Below are 13,833 nucleotides of genomic sequence, written 5' to 3'. Positions count from 1 at the left end.
GCAGAATAGCTGATGTGCAGAATAGCTGATGTGATTTGGCTTAATCAGGCCTGGGCTCTGTAATCATAGCTGACTACTTGGCTGATGCTAATTCCGTTCACGTTAATTGCAATCAACTCCTTGTCTGACATGAAAGCAAGGTTGTTGAGCAACTATTTATGATGCCAAGGCCGTCTGATGGCAGTCTGTGATTGTGTGAAGGAGTTGATCAGATAAGTGCAGACATTGACTTGAGTGACAGCGGCACACCACTTCCACATAGTTTATACTTATGATAACTGCCTGACGCTTCCAATGTCAAAGCCACTCCAATGTGAGAGATGACCTGGAAGTGAATTTAGAATGGCTGCGTGGAGAAAGAATGATACTGACAGGCCTTGAACATACCTTTGTCTATCATGGAATATTCCCTTTTCTCTCTCTCTCTCTCTCTCTCTCTGGGTGAAGGCTTGGCCAAGGCAGCTCACTTTATTTATTTTCAGGGTCTAGAGGAGTAAGAACAACTCTGTTACCGGATGTTGTAATGCATGCCGCCCAAAGAAACATGTTCCCTCCTAACACATGGTGAATGTAATGTACGTTAGTTGTCCGTCCTGGGTGGGCAGGAGGTTTAGTGCTTGGACTGTAGTATGTTGAATGATCAATAGAGGGACAGTATGACAGGTTAGAGGAAGAAGCAGGGAGAGGATGTCTGGTAGAGAGGTGGGGAAATGAGCACAGCGGGGATTACTGGAAAAGAAACAGCACTTTGTGTCAACATTTAAATGGTTCCGATTATACTTTAGCTTGTCTTTTTATAACATCCGCTTGGCTCTCTAAGACGTCTCCCCTGTTACGTATGTGTTGTTTGTGAATTACCTCTACATGCTGTTTTGTTTTTAAGCACAGTGAAAAGCCTGCTGGGTCGGGCCTCTCTCCTCTGTCTCACACATCCACACACAAATACTCTCACATGCTGTACAGACACATACACACTTGGCACACTCAATATTTTCACACACGGACACTGACAGACAGGCTCTTAGAGACACATGCACACATACACTTTAACACACACATACTGCCAGTCACCAGGACATGGTCTCCCCTGAGATATGTTGTGTTGCAGCCAGCTGCCCAGCCAGGCTGAGTGTTTGTGCTCTGCTGCCTGCCAATGAGTCAACTGGTGCTGCTGTACCCTCCGCTCAGTCCCCCTCCCTTCCCAGCAGAGAACCAGGTGACGGGCATCATTAGCCTTATTCTCCTGCCACTGCAGTGGATCCAGTTACAATTGGTTTTAACGCCACCACATTATTCTACACTAAGGCAGGCGATGACATGGGCAGTATGGTGTGTGTGTGCGTGTGTGCGTGCATGTGTGCGTACTTTGGAGGCACTTTTATATCTAAAACACCATTTGACCATCAGAGCAGTCTAACAGATCAGTGTAGCACGCCATCACACTCAGAATGACAAAACACGGCCTGTTGTTGTTGTCTTGTGAAGTCACTCAAAGCTCAGAGTTGAGTTGAGTGCTCAGTGGATATTGCAAAGGTCATAATCATGTCTCTCATCGTCTGTATGAGGAGAAAGCATATTTGAAAACACAGTAACTCAGTTTATTAGGAGTGCTTCTCTTTGTGGAGGGAACATGAAAATAATTATAAACCAGTACATCAAGAAGAACATCTTTGTTGACTTCTGCTTCCTTTGAACCAAACAGAAAAATGCAGTGTGGGCTGGAGTCAGTGGTCTGCTAGCTGTGGCTCTGAAGTGAGCCGTGACCTCACTTCAGAGCCAGGCGTTAACTCATTTTAAAGGCTACTTCATGCTATATTATGGCCCTGATAAAAGGGAAGCTTGTCTTCTCTCAGTGCCACTCTGAGAGTGGCTGTGCTTTTGTCTCCTACTCACTTCTTTTTTTCCCCCCTCCGTGTCTCTCTCGGAGACTGGATGGACTGCCTGTGAGATCAGGAACCTTCAACACACCCCACTGTGTTCCTGTCACTAAGGATTGAGAGCAGAATGAGGATAGGAATATAGCATGACTTGAATGCAATGACTAATTCATAAACAACATATTAACTGATAATCAACTGTTTATAAACCCTTTACAAATTACCCCAGGGGCAGACTGGGACCAAAAATCAACCCTAGCATTTCAGAAAGGCCCATTTATTTGCTGGAGTCTCCCACACAGGACCATTATTTTCAGTAAAAAATGACAGGCCCACTAGGCTAAAAAGGTACCAGCCCACCTGGCTGCCCCTGAGTTACTCCCTTAACGAAACGTATTGTAAGGTATTGCCTATAGAACCAGATAAATATATATTTTTAATGGTGCAGGAGACTGATATTGATACTCTTTTTGTAAGGAAACCCAGTCATCTTTCAGTGGGCACTGATACATGTATGTCTGTGTAGGAAGTGATGCGTGTTGAATGTTATATGTGTGATCGTGTTGGCACGGACGGAAATGATTTTCTCTTACTCTTCCTTTCCCCCCAGAAAACAGATCCTTTAGTTTGAATCTCTCCCTTTAATCTGTCCAGACAATCACTCATACGGGCATGATGAGGATTACTGGAGAAAGCCATTCTATAGTCCAGAAACAATGTCCACTATTGTAATGGGGTGCGTAACTGGTGGGAGGGAAGTCAGACGCAGGAGAGCAGAACTCGGTAATAGCCGGAGCAGTTTAATTTCAAAACCAAAGGCATAAAGCATAAACCAACATGGGCACAAAACCCGACGCGCACCAGTTAACATGTGCACCTACAACAAACAATTCCACACAAAGACATTGGAGGAATAGAGGGTTAAATACACCACACTTAATGAGGGAAATGATAACCAGGTGTGTAGGAAAACAAGACAAAACCAATGGAAAATGAAAAGTGGATCGAAGATGGCTAGAAGACCGGTGACGCCGAACGCCGCCCGAACAAGGAGAGGAACCGATTTCGGTGGAAGTCGTGACAACTATCTATTACGCTCACCAACCACTGAGTTTGATGTGAAGAATTATGTATAGTAATGTATAGTTTCGCTTATTTTTTCATAGCTTTGTACTGTTTGCATGTGCTAGTGTGTGCATTTGTGAGTGTGAAAAAATGTGGGTTGAAGTCATAAAACTCAATGAGGGTATTTTTTAACTCTGCTACATGTGCGTGCTTGTGTGTCGATGTTGTTCAGGGCAAGGCTGTGGAGGCGGGAATATGTGAGAATGGTTGATGAACCACTGAGCACTGCCTGGGTTTAGGGCTAGGAAAGGAGGCCAGGCCTGAGGTTAGCACTGAGGGTAGTAGGGCTTACACAAATATGTCCCTCCCTCCCTCTCATGGACCAGCAAACTAAAGAGACGAGGGCACACGGATATCGCCTACTAAGTCTATTTTAATGCAGAGCTCCAAAATAACATAGAACTAGAGCATGGCTAGACCACGGCTGTCCTGACAAATGTCTTAGAAATTACACTGTTGGAGAGTAGTAGTAGCTTTATCAACACTGTGAAACTCTTCTAGAATCTGTTAGACAGACGGAACACATGGAGGGAGAGAGGAGAGGCACGAAACCAAGGTCATGCAGACTGCAGAGAGAGAAATTATTCAGCAACTTTTGGTAGGAGGGTGAGAAAATAATATCAAATCAAAATGTAAATAAAGTTAATTGGTTGTGTACACAGTTTAGCAGATGGTATAACAAGTGCAGTGAAATGCATGTATTTCTATCACCTCACAGTGCAGTAAAATGACAAACAAGTCAACAAATAACAAAAAACTAGAAGCAAGAAATCAAGAATGTCTGAACGAATCCAATTAACTACCCAAATAACGCTGTACCAGTAATCTAAATGCAATCTACGCGTATAGACACCAAAAATATATACTAAGAATGATATGTGCAGCAGTAGATGTATTACAGTGAGCTATGTCAAGAATCCAGAATAAAAATATTTGTTGTGTATAAGCAGTATGACAAAAATACAATGTACAGTAGTAGAAATATTAGAATGAGCTATGTGAAGAATACAGTATAGGAATACACAGTGTGAAAAACAGTATAAAAGAAATGGGAAGCGTCCAGTGATTAATGTCTCTATGTACAGTGTATTCGGAAAGTATTCAGACCACTTGACTTTTTCCACATTTTGTTACGTTACAGCCCTGTTCTAAAAATGTATTCAATAGTTTTTTTCCCTCATCAATCTACACACCATACCCCATAATGACAAAGCAAAAACAGGTTTTATATATACATGTGTATAAATGTATATATATATAAAAAAACTGAAATACCACATTTACATGTGTATTCAGACCCTTTACTCAGTACTTTGTTGAAGGACTTTTGGCAGCGATTACAGTCTTAGTCTTCTTGGGTTTGATGCTACAAGTTTGGCACACCTATATTCTCAGAGTTTCTCCCATTCTTCTCTGCAGATCCTCTCAAGCTCTGTCAGGATGGATGGGGAGCATCGCTGCACAGCTATTTTCAGGTCTCTCCAGAGATGTTCAATGGGGTTAAAGTCCGGGCTCCGGCTGGGCCACTTCTGCGTTGTCTTAGCTGTGTGTTTAGGGTCATTGTCGCCCTAGTCTGAGTTCCTGAGTGCTCTGGAGCAGGTTTTCATAAAGGATCTCTCTGTACTTTTGTGCCGTTCATATTTCCCTCGATCCTGAGTAGTCTCCCAGTTCCTGCTGCTGAAAAACATCCCCACAGCATGATGCTGCCACCACCATGCTTTACCGTAGGGATGGTGCCATGTTTCCTACAGACGTGACGCTTGGCATTCAGGCCAAATAGTTCAATCTTGGTTTCATCAGACCGAGGAATCTTGTTTCTCATAGTCTGAGAGTCCTTTAGGTGCCTCTTGGCAAAGTCCAAGCGGGTTGTCATGTGCCTTTTACCGAGGAGCGGCTTTCCGTCTGGCCACTCTACAATTAAAGGCCTGATTGGTGGAGTGCTGCAGAGATGGTTGTCCTTCTGGAAGGTTCTTCTATCTCCACAGAGGAGATAGAAGAAGCTCTGTCAGAGTGACCATCGGGCTTTTGGTTACCTCCCTAACCAAGGCCCTTCTCCTCCGATTGCTCAGTTTGGCTGGGCAGCCAGCTCTAGGAAGAGTTTTGGTGGTTCCAAACTTCTTCCTTTTATGAATGATGGAGGCCACTGGGTTCTTGGACTTTCAATTGTCAAAAAAAATGTTGGTACCCTTGCTCTGCCATGCACTGTCAACTGTGGGACCTTATATAGACAGGTGTGTGCCTTTCCAAATCATGTCCAATCCATTGAATTTACCAACTTGAATTTACCACAATCAAATTGTAGAAATATCTCAAGGATAATCAATGGAAACAGGATGCACCTGAGCTCAATTTCAAGTCTCCTAGCAAAGGTTCTGAATACTTACTGTATGTAAATAAGGTATTTCTGTTTATTATTTGTAATACATTTTCAAATTTTTCTAAAAACCTGTTTTCGCATGTCATTATGGGGTATTGTGTGTGGATTGATGAGGATTTTTTTTATTTAATCCATTTTAGAATAAGGCTGTAAAGTAACAAAAAGTGGAAAAGTCAACAGCTCTGAATACGTTCCGAATGTACTGTACATGGGGCAGCAGAGTTGGCTGTATGTGTGTGCATGTAAGTACAGGAGTCTGCGTGTGTGTGAACTTTTGTGTGTGTTTTGTGTGAGTGAGTCTATCTTTGTCTGTTACTGCAGGATATTGTGTAATGGCTGTTCAACAGTCTGATGGCTAGAAAATAACATCTGTTTTTCAGTCTTTCAGCCCAGGCTTTCATGTACTTGTACCATCTCTGTGTGCTAGATGGTAGCAAAGTGAACAGACCATGACTCCGGTGGCTGAGGTCCTTGATGATCTTCTTGCCCTTCCTTTGACACAGAGTGCTGTAAATGTCCTGGAGGGCAGGCAGCGTGCCCCCGGTGATGCATTGGACTGACCGCACCATCCTCTGAAGAGCCATTCGGTTGAGGGCAGTGCAGTTGCTGTACCAGGCAGTGATGCAGCCCGACAGAATGCTCTCAATGGTGCATCTGTAGAAGTTTCTGAGGGTCTTACGAGCCATGCCGAATTCTTCAGCCTTCTTCACCAAGGTGTCGGTGTGGTGGGACCATTTCAGGTCATCAGTGATGTGCACGCCAAGGAACTTGAAACTTTTGACACTCTCCACTGCGGCCCAGTTGATGTGGATTGGGGGTCACTGTCTCCTGTTCTCCACAATCAGCTCCTTTGTTTTTTTCTTGTTGACGGAGAGGTTATTTTCCTGGCATCACTCCGACAGGGCCCTAACCTCCTCCCTGTAGGCTGTCTCCTTGTTGTTGGTAATCAGACCTACCACTGTCATATCGTCAGCAAACTTGATGATTGAGTTGGAGCAGTACGTAGCCGAACAGTCATGGGTGAACAGGGAGTACTGGAGGGGACTGAGCACACATCCCTGGGGGGCCCCAGTGTTGAGGATCAGCATAGCGGAGGTGTTGTTTCCAACCCTCACCACCTGGGGCCAGTCCGTCAGGAATTCTAGGACCCAGTTGCACAGGGAGGGGTTCCGACCCAGGGCCCTGAGCTTAGTGACAAGCTTGGAGGGCACTATGGTGTTGAAAGCAGAGCTGTAGTCGATGAACAGCATTCTCACATAGGTATTCCTTTTGTCCAGGTGGAAGGGTGGTGTGCAGTTCAACAGTGATTGCGTTGTCCGTGGATTGTTTTGGGCAGTATACAAATTGTAATGAGTCTAGGCTGTCAGAAAAGGTGGAAGTGAATTGGTCCTTGACTAGCCTCTCAATGCACTTCATGTTGACAGAGGTGAGTGCTACAGGGCGATAGTAATTTACCTTAGCTTTCTTGGATTCAAGAACAATGGTAGCATCTTGAAACAATGGTGGAAATCTTGAAGGAAGTGGGGACAACAGACTGGGATAGGGAGAGGTGAATATGTTTGTAAACACTCCAGTCAACTGGTCTGTCTGGGCCGGCAACCTTGCGAGGGTCAACACTCTTGAAAGTCCTACTCATGTCAGCTACAGAGATCGGGAGCCCGCCGTCCTCATGATCACCAAGGGCCCATGACAGCGGCTCTGTTGTTATCTTCGAAGCGGACAAAGAATATGTTAAGTTTGTCTGGGAGTGGGGCGTCAGTGTCCTCAACTTGGCTTGTTTTCCCTTTATAATCTCTGACTGTCTGAAGTTTGAGTTTATTTGTATTTTTACAGGGACAGTGCACATTAATCAACGTTTCAGTAAAAGTGCCAGTTTTAGCCAGCCGGCTAATTTGAAACCACAGTCCCTGGGCAGGTTATTAAAAACAATTACAATAACAATACAGACAAGCAAAGAGCAGTGAGCACAATCAGAGCAACATAGGACAATCAACACTTATCACAAAAAGCAACAAAACTACATTTTTAAAAGCGACATTGTTTCTACACCTCACAAGCTACAGACAACAGATAACATGGAAAGTGGCAATACACAGCTAGGGATTATGTTCACAAGTCTCATTGGCCTTTAGCCTTGTCTTCATGTTTTATGTGAAGGTGTGATAGGTGGTGCAGTTGTGTGTGTCTGATGGCAGTGTGTTCCAGACATGGGAAGCTCTCAGTGCGAAAGCAGATTGACTAACGATGCTTTTCCTTAGGGGAACTATAGTCTCCTCTCATGGCAGACCTTGTGGATCTGCTGCCATGGGTTGAGTTTTCTGTTCAACAAAAGTACTAAGTGGAGGGTGAGCCAAGCCATTTAGAATTTGGTACAATATTTTCCCAACTCAGGAACTCATGCTTTCTGAGGATGTAACAGTGAGGATGGCTATTGGGCTTTCTATCAAGCACTTTGAGAGCCTGTTTGTAGACAGGCTGAATGGGTTTTAATGTTGTACAGCAAGCTTGGGCCCAACTAGTCAAGCAGTATGCTAACTGGGGGAGTATCATATAATTTAAGTACAGTTTTGCTACCTCTGTAGTCAAAAATGTTGTATGAATCGGTAATTAGCTAGGTTGAATTTGATTATTTTAGCTACCTTTTTCACCTGCTTTTTAAAAGAGGTTGGAATCAAGTATGATGCCAAGGTACTTAAAATCGGATACCACCTGGAGCTTCTTCCCTGACACATAGACATCTGGCTCAGTTGCCATCTTTGTGAAGAACATGCAGACTGTTTTTTTCACATTGAGATGCAAACATGAGTCACTGAGCCTTTTTGTAACATGGACCATTACAATAGTGAGTTGTTGTGCAGCTTGTTGTTTCCTCTTTGCATGCACATATATCACTGTACCATCTGCATACATTTGAACTTCAGACCCAGTAAAGACAGAAGGCAGGCAATTAATGTACAGGCTGAACAGGAGGGGCCCCAGTATTGACCCTTGGGGCACGCCCACATCATAGCTGAGAGTGGGAGACAGCTCATTGCTCACTGACACACTGGGTTCTGCCCTCAAGGTATGATTTCATCCATCTGTCGTGACTTGACTATAACATAATCTGAAGACGCTTATTTATCTAATTAACTAACTATGTTTAATTGTTACTCGATTAAATGAATCATGTAACAATTAACTCATTAGGATCTGGGGTACCACGAGAGTGGTTCTTTAAAGAGTTATCATCTCCCGTTATCATCTCACAAATTAAACTCTAAAAGGTCTTTACCTATCACATCTATAAACAGTCAACTTATTAAACATAACCTCGTATCATATCATCATTCTGAACAGTCATAACCTCCTTGCATCTGCAAAAACCCAAGCCTTACTTATGATTCAGTACTACACATTGGTTTAATTATTTATTTACTAGCTAATTAAATGGGAACACAGGACTGGAGACATAATACTCTGAAAACAGGTCCCTAGCAGAATGACAACAACATTGATGCTTGTTAAAGAAGAGATGGAGAAGGACCGAGACACTTAACATTGATACATTCAGAAACTACTCTCACTTACAGTAACCATGTACTTTGCACACGAACCGCACACAAATTTACGTGAAATTCCTGGGTTCGCCGGGGGTCTCTCGGTGAACAGGGCAGCCTTGGAAAGGGGGTTGGGCCTTTTCGCAGAATGCTTGTAAGGCTCTGATTGTCTGAAATGGTTCTTCTGTTGTTCTCTTTCTTTGTAGTTGTCTGGTATCCGGTGACTTGTCGTGTAGTCCTGAACAAAACTACAGAGTTGACTTTCCTTCCATTCACTCTTGATGGGGCTTCTTTGAAAATAGGCTAGCCTGCCATATCGATGGTTTGAGCAGAGTAACAGGATGGTCCTACTTAAATTTGCTTTCGAAGATACTTTACTTAGGACAGCTAATCAGCCGTACAAGTGATTGTCTGGGAGGTGAGTTTATCGTCTCCACCTCGTGTAGAGATTCAAAGTTCAAACCACTTTAAACGTGCAGCTGCAGCTTCACGTCTTTCTGGTCTTAAAACATTATTTATACAGTTCACTCAACAAGGGCAGTTTCGACAGGCTGGCACGCTCCCTGACCTCACTCCGGGCGGTAACTACTCACTGTCCAAAGTTAGGTAAAACAATGATCTTTTATAGCTTCTCAAATCACATCCCTGTCTTAACAAAAACACATTCATCAATTTTCACTTACATGCACAATATATGCATATACATGCACAATATGCAGAATATGGAAACTTCATATATGTAGTGGGTATACTTTCCAAGTTACAGTATTTCCTTTATAACATTTTTAATGACATCACAAAATAACATTAGTGTTCTATAGATTGCCTCTGACCATTCCCCACGTTCTATGATAGAAATATTGTTCCAGTATTCACTTTTGAATGTGACTAGAATGCCAACTCTCCATCCTCTCTTTTGGTGGCATCTTTTTGGTAGAGCACCTCGGATGAATGGAGCTGCTTCATATAGTCAAAACAAAGGATCCCGGTCTGGGAAGTTGAAATTGTGATGAGTGATCTCCAGTCTAATATCTAGAAGTTCTTGTCGGTTACAGGACATTATTTCGTAAACGTTCTGAGCAAATAAAGAAAGAATATAAAGGGAGCAAAAGAAAGAAAGATGATCTCACATTGTGTGAGAAAGAGAAGAGAACTAGGGTTGGAGTAGCAGCAGAAGCTGCAGTTGAAGTCTGAAGTTTACATACACCTTAGCCAAATACATTTAACTCAGTTTTTCACAATTCCTGACATTTAATCCTAGTACACAAATTCTCTGTCTTAGGTCAGTTAGGATCACCACTTTATTTTAAGAATGTGAAATGTCAGAATAATAGTAGAGAGAATGATTTATTTCAGCTTTTATTTCTTTCATCACATTCCCAGTGGGTCAGAAGTTTACATACTCTCAATTAGTATTTGGTAGCATTGCCTTGAAATTCTTTAACTTGGGTCAAACGTTTCGGGTAGCCTTCCACAAGCTTTCCACAATAAGTTGGGTGAAATTTGGCCCATTCCTCTTGACAGACCTGGTGTAACTGAGTCAGTTTTGTAGACCTTTTTCAGTTCTGCCCACAAATTTGCTGTAGGATTGATGTCAGGGCTTTGTGATGGCCACTCCAATATCTTGACTTTGTTGTCCTTAAGCCATTTTGCCACAACTTTGGAAGTATGCTTGGGGTCATTGTCCATTTGGAAGACCCATTTGTGACCAAGCTTTAACTTTCTGGCTGATGTTTTGATATGTTTCTTCAATATATCCACATAATTTCTCTTTCTCATGATGCCATCTATTTTGTGAAGTGCACCAGTCCCTCCTGCAGCAAAGCACCCCCAAAACATGATGCTGCCACCCCCGTGATTCACAGTTGGGATGATGTTCTTCAGCTTGCAAGCCTCCCCCTTTTTCCTCCAAAAATAACGATGGTAAATATGGCCAAATAGTTATTTTTTTGTTTCATCAGACCAGAGGACATTTCTCCAAAAAGTACAATCTTTGTCCCCATGTGCAGTCGCAAACCATAGTCTGGATTTTTTTATAGAGGTTTTTGAGCAGTGGCTTCTTCCTTGCTGAGCGGCCTTTCAGGTTATGTGGATATAGGACTAATTTTACTGTGGATATAGATCATTTTGTACCTGTTTCCTCCAGCATCTTCGCAAGGTCCTTTGCTGTTGTTGAGATTGGGATTGATTTGCACTTTTCTAAAGCCATGACATCATTTTCTGGAATTTTCCAACCTGTTTAAAGGCACAGTCAACTTAGTGTATGTAAACTTCTGACCCACTGGAATAGTGATACAATGAATTATAAGTTAAATAATCTGTCTGTAAACAATTGTTGCAAACTTTACTTGTGTCATGCACGAAGTAGATGTCCTAACTGACTTGCCAAAACTATAGTTTGTTAACAAGAAATTTGTGGAGTAGTTGTAAAACAAGTTTTAATGACTCCAACCTAAGTGGGTGTAAACTTCTGACTTCAACTGTATGAACACATTTTTTTCAAAGTTATAGAAGTATAAATGACCAAAGTTACGATAGATTGACAGATTTTCTGTTAATTACCAAAATTACTAAAGGTTCCGGTAAATTACTGGTAGCTTTGCAACCCTATTTGAGACCCCCGCTTTCAAAGTCACTGAGATCTCTTCTTCTAGCCATGGCTGCCAAAATAATGGCCAACTTGGGCCTTTTTATACAGTACATGACCTTAAGCATGATGGGATGTTAATTACTTAATCCACTCAGGAACCACACCTGTGTGGAAGCACCTGCTTTCAATATACTTTGTATCCCTCATTTACTTAAGTGTTTTTTTGGGGGGGCAGTTACCTTGTTTTTCACTCTATACCTTTTGTCTTTGTCCAATACACAGTCTTTATTTAAAATGATACTGGTACCCCAACTGTTGGCCCGCGGGCCAAATTATTGCTTTATTTTTTTTAGTGTTGGACCTAAAAGACTGTAAACACACCAGGAAATCAGCTCCAAGTGATTTTAATTTTGGAAATGTATTCCCACGCATAATAGAGAGACACATGATTGTATAAAAATGTAAGGTTTGAAATGATCATGTTTTAATATTATATCTGTTTGGGATTCTTGTGGTCAAATTGTAGTCTACAAATTATTTGTAATTATATTCCGGCCCCCCGACCATCCACTCAACAAAGAAATCAGCCAGCGGCTGAATCTAGTTGATGATTGCCTCTGTATTATATGCATTGTGACACAGGATTACGCGTACGGTTGTTAGTGGCAGCTGTGTTCATTTGATGTAAGCTTTTAGAGTTGAAAGAAGAGATTGATATTAGAGTTACGTAGGGTTTTAGGATGGAGAGAGACAGAGGGATATAGGATGGAGAGAGGGACACTTCTCTGGACTGAGCTTTCTGACAGAATGTGACATGGATCCCCTTCTCCAGCTGAACTGGACAGAAGAGGAGAGACCAGGCTACTGTAATCTCCAAGTACACTCTAATTGGATTGGAGGCCATGATGCAGAGTCCTTCAGACAAACAACAAACAGAGTCCTTCAGACAAACAGAGCCATCAATCATGCAGAGAGAGCTGCCTGCTAGGGGCAAGACAGGCGATAAGCCTGAGGTCTGGTTGACGGCCACGTCAGCCGGCGGCTGCACATTAACCGTGGGTAGAGTTTTTACAGATCCAATTATAGAGAACCCTCCATCACTCTGCCATGCCAGGGCAGTGCCCCCCGGCCCCAACCAACCTACCAACCCCCAGCAGCCCACCAGCGCTCACCTGCCTACCTGCCTCAGACACACACCCAGAATAGTAGCCAGCCATCCAAATCTCCCCATGCCCCCTCCTGCTGCCTGGTCTCTCCTAAAGCCTATGATACTATATAGCACTCAGGACTTTGATATTGCCCTCAAACTAGAGGTTAAAATAAAACCATGTTCTCTCCCTTGTTTGTGTTAGAGTAAATGCAAAAATATGCCGATGAGATATTTCTTGGTTAAAGTACAGAAATAGTTGAGGACAATTGTTCCTTGAAGTCCTGCCTCAGACCAAGAATACTTTTCTCCATGCCCCTCAGCCCCTCCACACCCCTCACCATCTATTTGTGTCTGTAAGTCAGCTGCTCTCTGTTCTGTCCATATTAAAAAGTCAAAATGATAGGTTCTGTGTCGGAGAAAAGGAGTGAGTCACTTCACAACAAAGAGAGAGAGAGAGAGAGTGAGCACAGCACACATCTGGCGAGAGAGAGAATTCTTTTCACCCTCCCTCTCAATTATTTCAGAGAAAAACAGCGAACAGCGTACTTGTCAATCTTTTCCCTTTTCAATAGCTAATGTTCTATCTATTCCCATGCTACTCAAAGTCAGCCAATTAATTCTATCAAGCTGTAGAAGTCATTTGGAATCACAGCGGGAGTATTGGAAAAGGAGAGTGTGGACTCTGCTGTGTATTGTTGAGAAATGGTCATCACCCAGTAAAAAAAAATTAGTCTGAATGTACCGGGGGTAATTTCCCATCTAGCTTTCAATTTGGCCTTTGTATGTTACATCTCATAGGAGAGAGGACAGGTGGGTGGGCACGACATTTATGAGACACTACAGAAGAAGAGGCTGAAAAGAGGCAGAGAGAAAGAATGTTCGTTGAAAAAAAAAAAAAAATACTATAAGACAGGAAGTCATAATTTGTCTCTATTCAAACCATAGCAGTAATGTTTGCATTCAGTGTTTTTATGTCGTGTGGTTTGCATGTATTCTGTTTGGAACGGTATATAATTTAAACAACATACTGTATATCATGTTTTTGTGGACATCTGTCCGGTTTACTCTGTTTGCGTGCTTGCGTGCATGTTTTGGGTACGTGTATGCATGAGTATGATAATGTTGGTGCCGGGTTGTGGTATGACAGTGTGTGATACATGTGTATGTCCCTTGAG

This window comes from Oncorhynchus mykiss, chromosome 13, assembly GCF_057628025.1.
Source record: "Oncorhynchus mykiss isolate SJ-2025 chromosome 13, ASM5762802v1, whole genome shotgun sequence".
NCBI lineage: Eukaryota > Metazoa > Chordata > Actinopteri > Salmoniformes > Salmonidae > Oncorhynchus > Oncorhynchus mykiss.
The sequence above is the reverse complement of the archived record's forward strand: the minus strand, read 5'-3'. Positions refer to the sequence as shown.